The following is a 17,031-nucleotide window of genomic DNA, read 5'->3' as shown; positions in this document are numbered from 1 at the left end:
AAGGATCCACAGGGACAGTTCCATAGGGGCTGCTCACTCTCTGGGATCCATGGGGGCTGCTCACTTTCCCTGTCCCATTTGGGCTGCTCACCCTCATGGTTCCATGGGGGCTCAAAAGTACTTGCACAATCTGAAAGCAGAAAAAGTACTACATTTAACACCATTTCAATATCCCAAGAGGAAAAAAATAGAAAAAATAGACATCAGCAAAATGAAGGCAAAAATAGTGAAAATACCAGATGTACAAGGTCATGATGCATTGCAAAGTTGTGTGAGCTTGACATCTGCCATTTTCACTACCTTTATATCTGCTGAATTTAGGAAATAAAGTCAAACACACAAATGTAATACCTCCACTCCTAGAATTGTAGACACTTTAAAAACATTTTTAGACACTGGATTTTAAAAATTTATTTAAGAATATTACAGGATCCACAGGGACGGTTCCATGGGGGCTGCTCACTTTCTTGGATCCATGGGGGCTGCTCACTTTCTCTGTCCCATTTGGGCTGCTCACCCTCATGGTTCCATGGGGGCTCAAAGGTACCTGCACAAAAGCAGAAAAAGTACAACATTTAACACCATTTCAATATCCCAAGAGGAAAAAATAACACTGCAGCAAATTAAAAACACAAAACTCTACTATTAAAAACAAATTTCAAATATAGACATATTAGCAAAATTAAGGCAAAAATAGTGGCATTTGAAGACAATTTTGTCGGTCTTGAATTTCATAAATATATTTAAGATATTTTAAGGATCCCGGGTACCCTGTGCTCACTTTCTGGGTCCCGCGGTGGCTGCTTGCTGTCTGGGTTGCACCTGAACTGCTCTTTTTCTGGGACACAGACTTAAATGTGGTCACGGGCTTAAATGCGGGAGGAGTTGGTGGCAATACATCTGCATCATCAATGTCAGCAGGGTTTTTTGGTGTCCTATATTCAGTTAAAAACATACATTTTAACTTTTACAATAAAATACACAGAAAATTACAAAATTCATTATGTTACAGCAGTGTAGTGGAAACCAGATTTTTATTTTCTTGATCATGGCAGCCCAGGTGTTTGTTACTGGCATGCTGATCTAGTTTTGGATCCTAAAATATCGGGATGGATATCGCTTTTTTGTGATTTAATCCCACCAAAAAAAAAAAAAAGTAGATTTTTTTTTAATGTGGCTAAAGATATTTTTGTAACACCTGCCATATTTGAAGTAAATGAAAAATGGAAATTAATGCCAGAAATTCTGCAACCAGCCACTAGCCACAAACATTATATATACTGTATACTACATTACCTTCTTTTTTTGCTTTGCAGGCATTTCATTGTCTGTCTGTAAATCTGATGAAGCCTCTGCTCTTCTACACTTCTTTCCAATTTTTCTTAGCAAGATATCTATGCTGCAGGTCTGTGCAAAGTGAAAAAATGTACCTTTCAAAACTAGGTTATAATATAATAAATCAATATTGTTTTCTACTTCCAGTGATTAATTTTTTAAAGAAACATCAGCCCTAATGATAAATATCAAATATTCTTTTTCATAATTTTAACCCTGTAAATGCCAGGTATTTGTCTTTATGTCAGTGTTTTTAGTTGGAAAAACAAAAAACGAATTATTTTCAATACATTACACATGCAAAACAGATAATTGTTTTTATTAGCATACCCTATTTTTATGCATTATTATTTATTGTGTAATCATGTTTATATGGTTATGTGCAAAAAATGTATTTAAATATTTTAATTAAAAAATAAAAATATGACAATGAGTGAATATTTGTTCTCAAACCCCTGCTATAAATGTCCCCTGTCTAGGACCCCTAAACAGACAAATTAGACCACAGACCCCCATTTGATAAGATTTTGAAACAGAAACCAGAAAAACACCAGAAAAACACAAATATTAATTTTGAGACTGAATAACATTACTTTCTTTGTGAATGTAAGTTCAAATCAATGTCAATGGGATAAACTTTTGGAAAAATCCTAGAGAAATGTGTAGAAAAAAGTCATACATTTTTTTTTAAAAAAGCTGGGGACCCTCTTGATTCGATTTTTGTTTTTTTAATACCTCACCACTTTGAGCTAGATAGATAGATGACAGATAGACAGAGTATTTGTCGAATTCAGAAAACTTCTTACCTGCCCATCCAATTACTCGGACAGTGTATTTCGGCCAGCACTCGTGTGGCTGTTGTCGCTCCTTTACAGCCTTAGTCACATTATGGCCTGATGGCCAAAAACACTCGTTCTGTTCTTCAGTCAACCAACATGATGGAATGATGGCCATTGCGAACTGTTCATCATGTGTCTCATCGATGAATTCCACAATGCTGTACAAGGACATGCTGCAAAGTTCATAAGGGTCAGTCACTGTTTATGTAACTGAAGAAAGGCAACATCCCCATCTTGTAATGGAAGTAGTATGAGTCTTTCTGTTAAGTCCGTGACGGGCACACCGTGAAGCTGGTGAAAGAGCTGTTTCACTGTTCTAATCCCCACAAAAGTTGAGTCAACAGGGTAGTTGTAAAAGCACTCATGTCTCTCATAAAACTGACAGACTGCATACCATACATCCCGATAACAGCTCTACAATATTCCTCACCACAGCATATATTTTGCTTCCATCTCTCTGCCCTGCTCTACTCTACTTCAACGCTACTTAGCTCTCTCTCTCTATTCTACCAGTAGACTACCGCATCCACCTGTTGCACAAAACGCGCACTGCAGTGTTTCCCCGAGGATGGAGTTGTAGCAGCGGAGGTGAAGCACACACATGAAAAATAATTTTCACATGCGTGAAACTTTTTTGTATGCTTGCAAAGCACAGCCTGCTGGGATGTTTCTATGTATCTACTGGCACCAGAAGGGCTCTTTAAGACTAAGTACATACAGTACATGTGTGCACAGTAATGAGCAGGTGAAATGTCTGTCTAGCTTACATATGAGGTGTCTTAAGATTTAGGAAAATACAATTTTATTGAACATAATAAAAGTAAAAAGTCACTTGACATGCTGCTGTTTTGTGCTATGACCTATTTAAGTGCTGGAAGTTGTTATTTACGTGACAATGCCTGAACGCGACACAAGCTCAGCACCAAATGAGTACAGCGTGTTTGTCTGTGCGTAACAGCAGTCTGTTGATGGTTATTTACACACTGCCCATAACAATAACTTTGTCAGCTGACAAACTGCACCGGGCTCGGGGTGCAGTTTGGGCGTGCTCACCTGTGTGTGTGGCGGAACTCCGCCGTGCGCCGTACAGAGAGCAGAGGAGACCATGGCGTGACCATGTAGAGACAGAAATGACACAATGACATAACACCATAAATAGTAGATTTTGTTATTATATTAAGCGTCTGTCGCGCAAAATAATGTAACTTTAGTTTATGAAGATGTAAGACAGAAATAAATAACAACACAAATCAAAAAATATAGACCACTGTACAGTACATAATCTGCAGCGTTCCATAATTATTGGATGTAACATAATATTTTAACTTACCTCACTCAGTGTACAGAAACTTAGCATTTCAGTGTAACCACCGGTCCGGATGATGTGTGCCTGCTTGCCCGCTGCGTTCCAGATGTGTGTCTGCGTTTCGAGCGTGAAAAAGGGGTCTTTGCATACAGGCCCCTTAGCTGTCTTAAGAACTGCCTGACCAAATAACAATTAAATACAGTAAAATTCTTAATAATAAAGGACACAGAAATAGAGAATCATTCATTCAAAAAAAACGATTTAGCTGCTGCCTGCTGGCTTTATTATGAATGAGCTTGTTTGGTGGAGGTGTGCATATAACCCATTTACTATAGACAATGGCTTGCATCTAGAAATTTTAGCACTTTTTGGTGAAATATTGTGACTTTTTGAAGTCTTATGAAGATTTTCATGAAATAATGTAACCTTTTTCTCAAAATTTAATTTTTTTTTTCAAATGTTTTTTCCCCTAAAAAAATTACTACTTTCTTCTCAAAAATGTGACTTAATTTTCCTCAAAAAGTTTTTTTTTCAAATATTTATGACTTTTTCCTCAAAATGTTATGACTTTCTTTGCAAAGATGCATTTATTTTTCTTGAAATTTTACAACTTTTTCTCTCTTTTTCTTTTTCTACAACCCCCCTTTTTTTGGTAGCACCTACGGGTCTTTATAGATGTATGTCTCCATAAACATTCAAATCAAACATGTACTCACCTCATAGCCATAGATGTTGAGAAGGTTTTCAGGGGGTTTCCGGGTGTTTGTATTTGTTATTGTTCAATAAACATGCATTTTATCGCAGAAGTTGGACATTTTCTCCTCAATCCATATTGGTTTCTACTGCGCTACTAGCGGTTGGAAGGTGTATTGCGCACTGATTGAGAAAAACATTTCCATACCAAGGCTATATTTTCTAGAAATTTCTTTAAAAAAAATTGTGGAAATTCTCAAAATGTTATATTACATACAAATATCAATGCAAAGATAACTAATAGATGAAATAAAGTCATACAATTTCAAGGAAAAGCCATAATATTTCAAGAAATTTCTGAAATTCTTCTGTGCTCCTAATTATTTAGGAGAACATGTACTCCCTGAGAAAAAGCCCTGACAATAGCAGCATCCTGACTCTGTTTGACCTGGATGGATCGGAACCTTAATTAGTATCATTTATCACTTTAGTATCATTTATTATCACTTGTGTTTCATGTCAAAATGGCTGCCATGAAAAAGGTCTATTGGCTGTCGGGGTCATATGTGGCCCGGTGCTGTGAAGCCCCTATGCCAGACACAGCGTCTCAGCATTAGAAGTATACCATCTGACAACAGCTTCACACATTTAAGATTTGTTGATTAATGTTGATAATGCTCCGCACATCCATCTTCTTCTGCTTTATCAAGTTGGGACACAGAGGTAGCAGTTTCAGAGTCTCAGACTTTCCTCGCCAAACTCAGAGGACCTTGAGATGTTCAATGCCAATGTAGTTCTCCCACATAATGCTGCAAAATCTGAGAGTGTGAGCAGTTGGTATAGTGTGTTTCGAGAGATGGTGTCTTATGTAAAACTGGACAATAATCTACCGTCATAACTCCAAATAAGATAAAGCCTCTGTAACGGGTCTGTACAGAGCCCAAAAGCAGCACAACTGAAAAGCTTTAAAGTTGGTAATGACCTTCATTAAACACTTTGAGATAAAGCAGACAGCCAGAGCCACCTTAATCTAATGTTAGGCCCTGGTCTCAGAGGTTTTGTAAGTCCCCCATCCCCTCGATTTACAGACTCTCATAATAGAAAAGTCTAATATCTAGGTAATCTACATCACAAAATGCATTCATTTCTTTCGGGACATACAAAAGTGAGTTTTCCCTCTTTGAGCCAGACAACACCATCATATTTTGATTAACTTATCACTGAGCCCACTTGAGCATAAACACAAGACACTTTTTATAACAACCACACACAGCAACTCATGGTGATAATAAAACCAAGATGTGTGAAAGTTTGATTTCACACCATATTATGAAAAATATCACCATCACCAACCATCACCTGTCTGCACAAACATTGATAATAACAGCATAAGCAAAGAACAGCAACAGATCAAAGTAGGAGCCTCTTCTCTGGCCTCGGCGGGCCCTGTGAACCAATCACATGCACCTGCACAGACACACAAACGCACACTCCATTCAGCACCATGGATAGTAACATGGCCTAATGCCAGGTACAAAAAGATGAAACTGATCAACATTTCTAGAAGATCTGCAGTATAATCTAGACAAAAATCTGAGCAAATATGCATTTCTCTTAAAACAATGCACAACCACAACAATTTAAAACCTGCACAAGCTAGCAATAAATACAGCACTTTCTTACCTTTTTAGAAGTGCTTTCGTCTGGTCTTCTTTGAAGAAAAGGCCCTGATTATGTCCTTAAAATCCAAATCACGAAGGATGTCAATGACATCCTTTCTCAATAAGCTTTTTTCTTTTCTGGGCACCGCTCGCAAACTTCTTCCCCAACATTTTGCAACTGTCACTCAATCATAGAGGGACACACCCCAAAACTAGCTATACACATTCTGATAGGTCAGCCCATGGCCCATAGGCCATGGGGCCCACGTGGGTCACTCGTAATTTGGATCAATCAGCAGCCACATAACATGCGTATAGAGTGATTGACAGAAAACCTGACAAGTTACAAAACAATATGACTTTTTCAGCTCATCATGACCCCAAAATGATAGGCCCCTGAACTTGGTAGGCCCCTGAGCTGAAACCCAGGGGCCTACCAAGTTCAGGGGCCTATCATTTTACCAAGTAAACCCGTGCATTAAAGCAGCCTTGCAGACAGCTCAAGTACTTTGGTGTTCTGTGAGGGGCAAAGACAGATATCAGCATCCAAGTACAGATGGCTGGTAGGTTACCAGGGAGTCAACAAGCAAAGGTCAGGAGCAGGCAAGGTTGGCAACAGATGATCAGTCTGCTGAAGAACAATCTAGCTCAGTGCAAGAATGGAGCTTAAAGAGTAACTAAACCCTCATGAGGTGCTTCCCGCTTCCTGTTTCAAACACACACAACCTCTCTGCTCTGCCTCTCTCTCTCTCTCTCTCTCTCTCTCTCTCTCTCTCCTCTCTTCTATAGCAAGGGTGGGGAGAACGAGGTCGATTGGTTATGGAAGCTGCCTCTAAAGCATCATCAGCCTCCATCTCAGACAATAGCAAAATTCAATTGCAATAGCCGGGTTTCAACCCATAGAGGGCAGTCGCTATGTATGGCTGTTGGGGTTTAGTTACTCGAATAGGTTACTCCTGAATAGACCGGTGCAGCTAGCGAGCTTGATTGCAGGATATCAGGGCAGGTCTGTATAATTGGCTGAGATCGAATGAGTGCCCTGAACTGCATTCAGAGTACCAACAGACAGCAGGCTGTGTTCAGAGTCCAAACTGTGAGAGCCCCATGTATTGGTTTGTGACCTGTACATTGTATTTTGTCTTCTATGAACTGGCTGGGTATCTTCTATGAATCCATGCCCACTTAGCCCAGCATTATACTTCATGGGGCCCATATATGTGTTCCCAATTCTAACCCATGCCCACATAGCCCATGCTTGTCCCTTATGGGGCCCATGCATTCACCCCTTAATGGGCTTCCTATGTGGGACCCACGTTTTTAAACCCATGCAGGACCCACATATGTTTCCCCAGTTCAAACCCATGCCCACTTAGCCCATAAATATACCCTGTGGGCTCCATATATGTTTCCCCAGTTCTAACCCATGCCCACATAGCCCATGCCTGTCCCCTATGGGGCCCATGCAGTCAGCTCATATGGGCTTCCTATGTGGGACCCATGTTTTTAAACCCATGCAGGACCCACATATGTTTCCCCAGTTCAAACCCATGCCCACTTAGCCCATAAATATACCTTGTGGGCCCCATATATGTGTTCCCACTTTTAACCCATGCCCACATAGCCCATGCTTTTCCCCTATGGGGCCCATGCAGTCAGCTCATATGGGCTTCCTATGTGGGATCCATGTTTTTAAACCCATGCAGGACCCACATATGTTTCCCCAGTTCAAACCCATGCCCACTTAGCCCATAAATATATCTTGTGGGCCCCATATATGTGTTCCCAGTTCAAACCCATGCCCACTTAGCCCATAAATATACCTTGTGGGCCCCATATATGTGTTCCCAGTTCAAACCCATGCCCACGTAGCCCATGCTTTTCCCCTATGGGGCCCATGCAGTCAGCTCATATGGGCTTCCTATGTGGGACCCATGTTTTTAAACCCATGCAGGACCCATATATCTTTCCCCAGTTCAAAACCATGCCCACTTAGCCCATAAATATACCTTGTGGGTCCGATATATGTTTCCCCAGTTCAAACCCATGCCCACATAGCCCATGCATTTCCCCGATGGGGCCCATGCAGTCAGCTCATATGGGCCTCCTATGTGGGACCCATGTCTTTAAACCCATGCAGGACCCATATATAGTTCCCCAGTTCAAACCCATGCCCACTTAGCCCATAAATATACCTTGTGGGGCCCATATATGTGTTCCCAGTTCTGACCGATGCCCACATAGCGCATGCATGTCCCCTATGGGGCCCATGCAGTCAGCTCATATGGGCTTCCTATGTGGGACTCATACTACAAAAACCACATGGGACCCACTGATCTGACCCAGCCAAAGCCCATGCCCACACAGTACCCATGTAGCCCGTGGTTAACCCATCTGGGCCCCACATGTCATTGCTGGCTGGGCTAAAAGAAAATCCGGTTTTCAAAAAGGAAAGAGAGAAAGGAGAGAGAGGAGAGGCAAAAGAAAGGGTGTCAATATGTGACTAGAACTGCTCTATTATGGAAAAAATCATAATAACGATTATTTTGGTCAAATCTGAAATCATGATTAAGCAAATGATTATGCGGCGCATGTGATGACTAATATTGTTTATGCAACGGCATGTCATTTCTGTCTCTACATGGTCACGCGTTTACAATTCTCCTCTGCTCTCTGTATCACGCAACGGCGGAGTTCGGCCCTGGTGCCTCCGCGCGCGCGCGCACACACACACACACACTCACACACACACACACACACGCACACACAACCTCTCTCTCCCTCTGCCATTTTCCGCACGCTGTTTTTGAAATCTTCCGCGATCACCTGCCCCTCGCATTCTTCGTAGTTCACCTACTTGACTGGCTTGTGGAGTGAATAGAGGAGAGGAGGGGAGGGGGCGGTATTGCGCATGTGCGGCTTCCGCAGAGGACAAAATAACATCTCCAGGCGTCCGTGACCAAAGATATTTTACCCACGATTTCATTAATTTTACAATTGTTTGACCTCAAAATCACAGTTGCGATCACCAGACGATTAATTGCACAGCCTTATATGTGACCCAGTTTTTCTCCAAGAAAGGTGGGTAGCCTATAGTCTGTGAGTGGTAGAAATAAGCCTGTTAGCTTAATGTCCATAGTGAAATAAGCTAGCTACAGACTAGTGTTAGCCTACATTTCACTCCTTTTTAACCTACATTTAATCAGTGCAGGTAAATGTTTAGCATTCTTATTAGCATTCATATTAAATCAGTCATCCCTGTCCCTTTTACCAGACTCAACAACAGATGAGTCAGAAGCAGCAGCCCTGTCTCCCCATAACTTTACCCCTCCCCGTCCCAATGAAGAAGGTGAGCAACATTGTGTTGGATGACATGCCAGTTAGCATCATTGCATGAAGTCTGTGGAATTTCTCTCTCTCTTTTTTACCATTTCAAAAAACAAAACAAAATACTTTTTAATGACAGAAATTCAAACAAATTATTTTTCCACATAATGATTATTATGAAACAAAAACAGCCTACAGCTGTCTGTACTGGATGCTGGATAATTGGAAACATTAAGTAGCGTTAAGTAGTGTATTAAAGTTACTGGCAATATTAAAATAATCCAGTTAGAAGCTTTCATTTAGATTGAATTATGGCCGTTAAATGATATCTATAGATACAGACTTAATTATTCCCATGAAGGGCAGTTTATTTGAGCAGGGGGTTTGTGCTTATTACAAAGGTACAACTATGTAATTACAACTACCCTGGCTTTTACAACAGGACATGAGTGTTAGCAAAGGAGAGAGAGAGAGAAAGAGAGAGAGAGAAGGAGAGAAGGTGCTCGGTGTATTATAGGAGGTCCCCCGGCAGATTAGGCCTATGTCGGCATAACTAGGGGCTGGTCCAAGGCAAGCCTGAGCCAGCCCTGACTATAAGCTTTAACAAAAAGGAAAGTCTTAAGTCTAGTCTTAAATGTGGAGACGGTGTCTGCCTCCTGGTCCGAAACAGGAAGATGATTCCACAGAAGAGGAGCCTGATAGCTGAAGGTTCTGGCTCCTGATCTACTTTTGGAGACTTTAGGGACCACGAGTAACCCTGCATTCTCAGAGCGCAGTGTTCTAGTGGGATAATATGAGCTCTCTAAGATATAACGGAGCCTGACCATTTAAAGATTTGTAGGTTAGGAGAAAGATTTTAAATTCAATTCTGGATTTTACAGGGAGCCAGTGCAGAGAAGCTAAAACAGGAGAAATGTGATCTCATTTCTTAGTTCCTGTCGGTACACGTACAGCTGCATTCTGGATTAGCTGGAGAGTTTTCAAAGATTATTAAAGATACCTGATAATAGGGAATTACAGTAATCCAGTCTAGAGGTAACAAAAGCATAGACCAATTTTTCTGCATCTTTTTGGGACAGGATAGGCCTAATTTTCACAATATTACGCAGATGAAATAACACATTCCGTGAGGTGTGTTTTAAATGGGAGCTGAAAGACAAATCATGGTCAAATATTACTCCGAGGTTTCTTACGGTAGTGCTAGAGGCCAGAGCAATGCCATCCAGAGAAACTATATCATCAGACAAAGAATTTCTGAGGTGTCTGGGGCCAAGAACAGTAACTTCAGTTTTGTCTGAATTTAACATCAGGAAATTGGAGCTCATCCAGGTTTTTATGTCTTTAAGGCATTTTTGAAGTTTAGTTAATTGATTTACAGAAATTTACAGAGTGATTTCTAATGCTGTTACCTAAGGGAAGCATATATAAAGTGAACAGAAGTGATCAGAGCACAGAACCTCGTTGAACTCCAAAACGAACTTTAGTACGTAGAGATGATTCATTATGAACATGAACGAACTGAAAACGATCAGATAAATCAGATTTAAAACAGCTTAGTGCAGAACCCTTTAGGCCAATTAAATGTTCAAGTCTCTGTAGCACAATTTGATGGTCAATTGTATCAAATGCTGCACTAAGATCTAATAAAACAAGTACAGAGACGAGTCCTTTGTCTGAAGCAATCAGAATATCATTTGTAATTTTAACTAGTGCTGTCTCAGTGCTATGATGCACTCTAAATCCTGACTGAAATTCCTCAAATAAATTATTATCGTGGAGAAAGTCACACAGCTGGTCTGTGACTACTTTCTCAAGGACCTTTGAAAGAAAGGGAAGCTTAGAAATTGGTCTATAGTTGGCTGACACCTCTGGATCCAGGGTGGGCTTTTTTCATGAGTTTTAGCAAGGAGTGAGGACATCTGCTGTACCTCAGCAACTACGTTGGAGCCTTTCTCCTCCAACTGTTTGGCCAGCTGGTGCTGATACAAGGCTAGAATAGCCCCCATGTTATCCAGCTGTCCTTGGATTGCCACAGCCCCATGCAATCTAGCAAGCATGGCATCCATCATTTTTGTGTTTCTGTTTGAATGGCTGGGCATAATGCCGGATCCATTTAAGGAGGTGGTCCACAGCCAATCCTCTCCCTACCAGTTTTAAACTATAGGCATATTTGCAGTCATTGGAGCCCTCTCTGCTTAAGAATGTTACATTATAGGATTAAGTCATATAGAAGTGACAGTTTATAGGGTCCTGCTGCTAGTTTTAGTTCTTAGAACAAGCTTAGGAATGTTTAGATGTGTTTGTTTGCTCTCCTTTCTGAGAGCTTTTTTGGAGGGAAAATAAAGGCTTTGGGTCCTACACGGTTATTTATGTTATCGTAATTGTAGTTCATATACTTTTTCCTCTCCCTTCTTTAACAAGGCGCTGTGTCATTTCATATACTTTACATTTTGATAATGGCTAATTTAACGAGGAATGGGGGAGCAGGTCTAAGATTTGTTTCTTGGAATGTCAAAGGGATGAATGGTCCAGTTAAGAGAGGTAGAATATTTTCCCACTTAAAACATCTCAAAAGAAAGGCTAGGGGTGTGGCTATCCTGGTTGACAGAAACATTCCTTTTGAGTCCTCCAACATTATAGCAGACAAATTTGGTCGTTTTATTATTGTTTCAGGCAAACTTTATAATAAGTCAGTGACTTTGGCTAATGTGTATGCGATGCAGTTTTTCAACAGATTTTTCTCTCAACTCCCTGATCTAAATTCTCATTCTTTAATTCTCAGAGGGGATTTCAACTGTTATTAAGATCCAGTGTTAGATCGCTCCGCCTCTAAACCCACCACTCAAATTTGCCAGCTGTATCAAATCATTTCTTGCCGATGTTAGCCTTTCTGATCCCTGCCGTTTCTTATATCCTACAGGATGAGAATATGCTTTTTTCTCCCATGTCCTCCACACCTATGCTCAGATTGAGTATTTCTTTTTTAGACAATAAATTAATCTCAAACCTTAAATCATGCAGTTATGAAGGTATTATTATTTCAGATCACGCTTCCCTTCTTGTACTGGCTTTTCCAGATGCTGAGTATGCATATCTATGACTAGATCCATTGTTGCTTACGGACGAGAGCTTTCTCACACATATTTCTACACATATTAAAACATTTTTAAGCATCAACAAAACACCACGGGCCTCATGTACAAAGACTTGCTTGGATTTCCTACTGAAGCTTGGCATACACTTAAATCCAGAAAATGTTGTACGCGCAAAAACATCCAGACATATCAATCTTTGCGTACACATGAATCCAAGTACATTTTCTTTGTACATCCCCATCAACGTGGAATTGAGCGCACATGTTGGAGTACCCGGCCCCTCCCTATCCGCGCCCACATTTAAATATGCAAATTATATTTAAATGAACCCTGCACCTGAGATTCCCCTCCCTGCACGATCAGAAAACAAACAAAAGAATGAATAAGACGGGGAAAAATGAAAATCCTCACAGAATGCGAACTGGAGACGCTATTCACTGAAGTGGAGGCACGCGAAAATGTACTTTTTGGCACCCTGTCCTCCGGCATCAATACTAAACACAGGAGGAGTGAGTGGGAGAGTGTGTATGAGGCTGCCAATGCTGTGGGGTCAGAAAAGTGTGCACATGCAGAATTTAAAAAGAAGTGGTCCGACATTAAGGTGGACGTAAAGCGGTGGACGGCTACCCACCGCCAAAGTGTGGCCAAAACAGGCAGGGGACAAACAGGGACCCCGTTTGAACAGAGAGTCGTCTGGGGTCAACTGAAAGCAGACAATTAACCCTTTGGGCCCTAGGCCTTTTTGGGGTATTTTTACTGCCTTTACTTTTAAGCTCATATCACAGTCATTATAAAGGCTACATACACATGCTATATCTTGTTTTTTTTTTTCAGGACAATCTGGGCTAACCAGATTTGCCATCATTCCATGTCCTTCTATGTGCCTGTATTTTATATTAATTTTTATATCAATGAAAAAAACAAATCTGTGTGCCTAAATTCTTACATTTTTACATGTATCTCACCATAGCAAGTTGGAAAAAGACATATTCTGTCATATATGAAGAGGGGAGACTCTCTGGAATCTGGCAATATAAGAACCATGATGCTGGGACATTCCGTCACTTCACAGTTGTCCAAAACATGTGGTTTGTGCCAGGCGGACATAATTGCCAGTATTTTTTCAGTATTGCAAGAAATTCCATTGACTCATTCACAAGTCAAAAATGTGTTTTATCTGAAAGAAACATGCAATATTTACATCTAAGATAATAGAAAAATAGTCAACCAAGTGCAATGATGTCCTCCAAGATAATATTTGTTTTTCAGTTTCAGTTATATATTGAGGGGACATTTTGGGCATTGGTGGAGGGGTACGTGTCCCCCTCAATGTATATGGTGACTACTGCCCTGTCAGCATGCATAAATAGGCTGCAGTTGTCTGGGTGCGCAAAGATGAAGTGTGCTTGTCTTGTCATACAAAGTTTGATGGAGTGTCAACTGGACAATATGGAGATATTTGCATCTTGAAAGCCGGACTACAACTGTGGATAGACAGGGAGAAACACACGCAAGCCTAATTAATTATGTGAACTGGATTTACAGTTTACATTTGTTAATCTAATACACCACTTAGATGGATCACTCTCTATTGTTGTAAATGAATGCAGAAGTGCGCCAGGGAAAAGGTGGGGCTAATTAAGAAATGTCACGCACAGGTTTATTGACATGAGTACTTTACACACCGAGACAATCAGGGGCTTGATAGTATGGAAGCCCATTTCCGCCACTTGATGGAAAAAAATTAAGATCTAATAACTCAAAATAATGAGATACTAAGTCAGATTAAGAGAAAAATTATATGGCTCGAGGCGTTCAAAACTAACAGCAACCCTCGAATTATCGCAGGTTATTTTACTGATGCTGTAAGTGACATCAGTGGATGCCCACAAAGAGTCAGATTAGACCACGGTACTGAGAATACACACCTTGCAGTGATGCAGAAGTTTCTGCGCAACACTGAGGATGACAATGGAGTGGAGTGTGTCACTTTAGGTCCAAATAGTGGTAATCAGAGAATTGAACGCTGGTGGTGCACCTTGAGAAGTGAATGCACCCAGTTCTGGATGGACCATTTTGACCAGCTGAAAGCAGATGGGTATTTTGCTTACAGCTTCATTGACAAATCACTGATCCAGTTTTGCTTCCAAAATACCATACAGGTACAGTATCCTAAAAACCTATTGCTTATAGGGCTATGCATCATTGTTGGAGGAAGTACTTGAAAATACTCCATTCAAAAATAAAAATCATAAAGTGTGTAAGGAGCCTATTATCAGTAAAATAGGTCTGCTTTAAGTAGACTATCAAAAGGTGCAGTAGGCTCCAGTTGTCCCTGTCAGTGCTAACCAGTGTCCTTTTTTATAAATATTGGTGGTAAACGAATGCATTTCTTTTTTTAAAGATATTTTTTGGGGCATTTTTAGCCTTTATTTGATAGGACAGACAAGTGTGAAGGAGGGAGAGAGAGAGGGAGTGACATGCAGCAAAGGGCCACAGGCTGGAGTCGAACCCGGGCCGCTGCAGCAACAGCCTTGTACATGGGGTGCCTGCTCTACCACTAAGCCACCGATGCTTTATTGAGGCCTTTACAGTAAATACACGAATAGGGCTGAGAAAGTCAAACTTCCAGGTTTTCAAAATAAAATGTGAAAGGCAATTTAAAAAAGACGTCATAATGATACAACGCTGGTTTTATGTCAGATTACCTGGTAGAAAAAAATGAAAAAAATAGCATTTTAGCTCAATAGCTTCCAGGTCATGTAACCTAATGGCTCAAAATCAGTGTAGGATCATATTACTGTAATACACTGGCAGGTTAAGACACACAATTTCATTATAGTTTAATACACCTCATATTTTATAATCATTTTTTAATGTAAAAAATTGACATTTTAGCTCAATAGCTTCCAGGTCATGTGACCTAATGGCTCAAAACCAGTGTTGGATCATTCTGACATCTTTATATTACCTTTCACATTTTCTTTTGAAAACCATAAGTTTCTACATGCTGTTGTATACTAGCGCTGACTTTATCCGTGTATTTACTGTAAATGCTGCAACACAGGCGCACTTGAAATGTTGGAGCGGCTGGCTTGACTACGTAAAAATGACAGGCAGCTGGCTTGACCGCAGTATATTAACAGTGTCACTGTACTTTAAGAGCCACCAGTCAACTTTTCATGAGCTCAACAGCGAACACCCCCTATTTTAACCCCTTTTTCACAAGGCATTTTCTAGATTTTTTTTCTACTTTTATTTTCATTTTACAACACAGGCTTGTAAAATTGTTGAAAAGTTACTGTAGTGGATGAAACAAAGATTTTTGTGTGTAAACAAATGTCATTTTAGCCTACGTTTAGGACTAATTAAGTAAACAAAAGTCACATGAAAATTTACACTGTAAATTAGGCAACAGTAGTTAATTTGCATCACCAATCAACATGATAACAGAATTAAGCAAAGATTATTCTCTAACAAACCTTTTCATTCTTTCTCTTGCAGGAGGAGCTTGATGAGGTTGTAACTTTCTGGAATGACCATTGTGTAAGAACAACCAACAATCCTCGGGCTCCCACTGGTCGCCCTTCCATAATGCATGCGGTCCCCAACCTTTATGGGGCACCAAATTTCCTGCAGCCAGTTGATGAAATGACGATGGAAATATGTCGAGAGGACTGCTGTTTTAAAGACTATCCTTGTGACGAGGATGTGTTTCACTTATGTATGGAACTTATGGCTGAGCACAACCTGGAAATGTCTGATGATGTATATGCAATTACTGACCTTTATCTTAGACTTCGCCAAATGATTAATGATGGGCTGAGGGAGTAAAGTAGGCCTATGGGCCAGAAACGCTTTGAGAACAAGTGTCAGTTAAATAGAATTACATTTGTAGGCTACCAGTGTACATAGACATGCCCTGTATTGTTTATTGTACATGGCATCTGAAATACAGGTACAAATACATTAGTGACACTGTCTTTATACAATATACTGTATGAGAATTATAGTAAAGTCAGATGGATTTGTTTCTTGCCCCATTTCTATATAACCTTACAAGACCCACTAAATGTATTTGCTCTCAATGCTTTTAGTATAGTTTTAGTTTTGTATTTGCATTCTTGCCAACACATGCTAATTTATTTTCATTTTGGAACAAAATGATTGTGTAAATGTTTTTGTGGCATTCTTTTCCTTACCTTTCTATATATTTTGGTTTGTGATAAAAAAAAAAACAACAACATTGCATAGATTAGTTTTAACAGCTAGTTCCAAGTTGAAGTCCACTGTGCTCCAGGCCCTAAGGATTTTTGATGTGTCATGTGACTTTTTCTCTCCTTCTGACACACCAGAACAGCAGCCTCTTTGACCTCTTGATTTACAAGTTAAGTGCTGTCTATGTGCATGTCATGAAGTGTGTGTTACATCCTCGGTAACAGTACAGTAGCTACAGCATTTTTCTTAATATTGTTAATGAAATAACATGACTACACAGTGCAGGATAACAATTGTAATTGTGACAAATACAACAACATGGTCACATCAAAAAACACAGTGGAACATTCTTTAACAGATGGCTCCTAAGATAAGACAAGCAACAGAATTGCTATTTATTATGAACATTATTAAAGACTTGCACCAAGACTACTGTATGTTTACTTGAGGAATGTGTTTGCACAAAAACATGCTTTGGCCTAAAACTTAATTGTCATTGAAGACAGCCAAATGTTACTTCATAAGTGACTTAACAAAAACGTATTGTCAAATAGTTCAAA

At 40.0% G+C, this 17,031-nt stretch overlaps 1 protein-coding gene across 2 annotated transcripts in view; it reads left to right on the top strand.

The window, feature by feature from the left end:
- Positions 1-17,031, top strand: part of LOC117271535 (junctophilin-1-like) — a 258,838-nt gene that overhangs the window by 181,944 nt on the left and 59,863 nt on the right. Inside the window, exon 7 of one of the 2 annotated variants that reach the window (XM_033649755.2) lies at positions 15,758-16,896. The exons of the other annotated variant lie outside the window; for it this stretch is intronic. The gene's annotated coding sequence lies outside the window, so the exon portion shown is untranslated. Of the gene's footprint in view, positions 1-15,757; positions 16,897-17,031 lie in introns of those variants that run through there. 2 annotated transcript variants of the gene reach the window in all.

Source organism: Epinephelus lanceolatus, chromosome 12 (genome assembly GCF_041903045.1).
Source record: "Epinephelus lanceolatus isolate andai-2023 chromosome 12, ASM4190304v1, whole genome shotgun sequence".
NCBI lineage: Eukaryota > Metazoa > Chordata > Actinopteri > Perciformes > Serranidae > Epinephelus > Epinephelus lanceolatus.
Note: the sequence above shows the minus strand (reverse complement) of the source record. Positions and strands in the feature narration are given on the sequence as shown.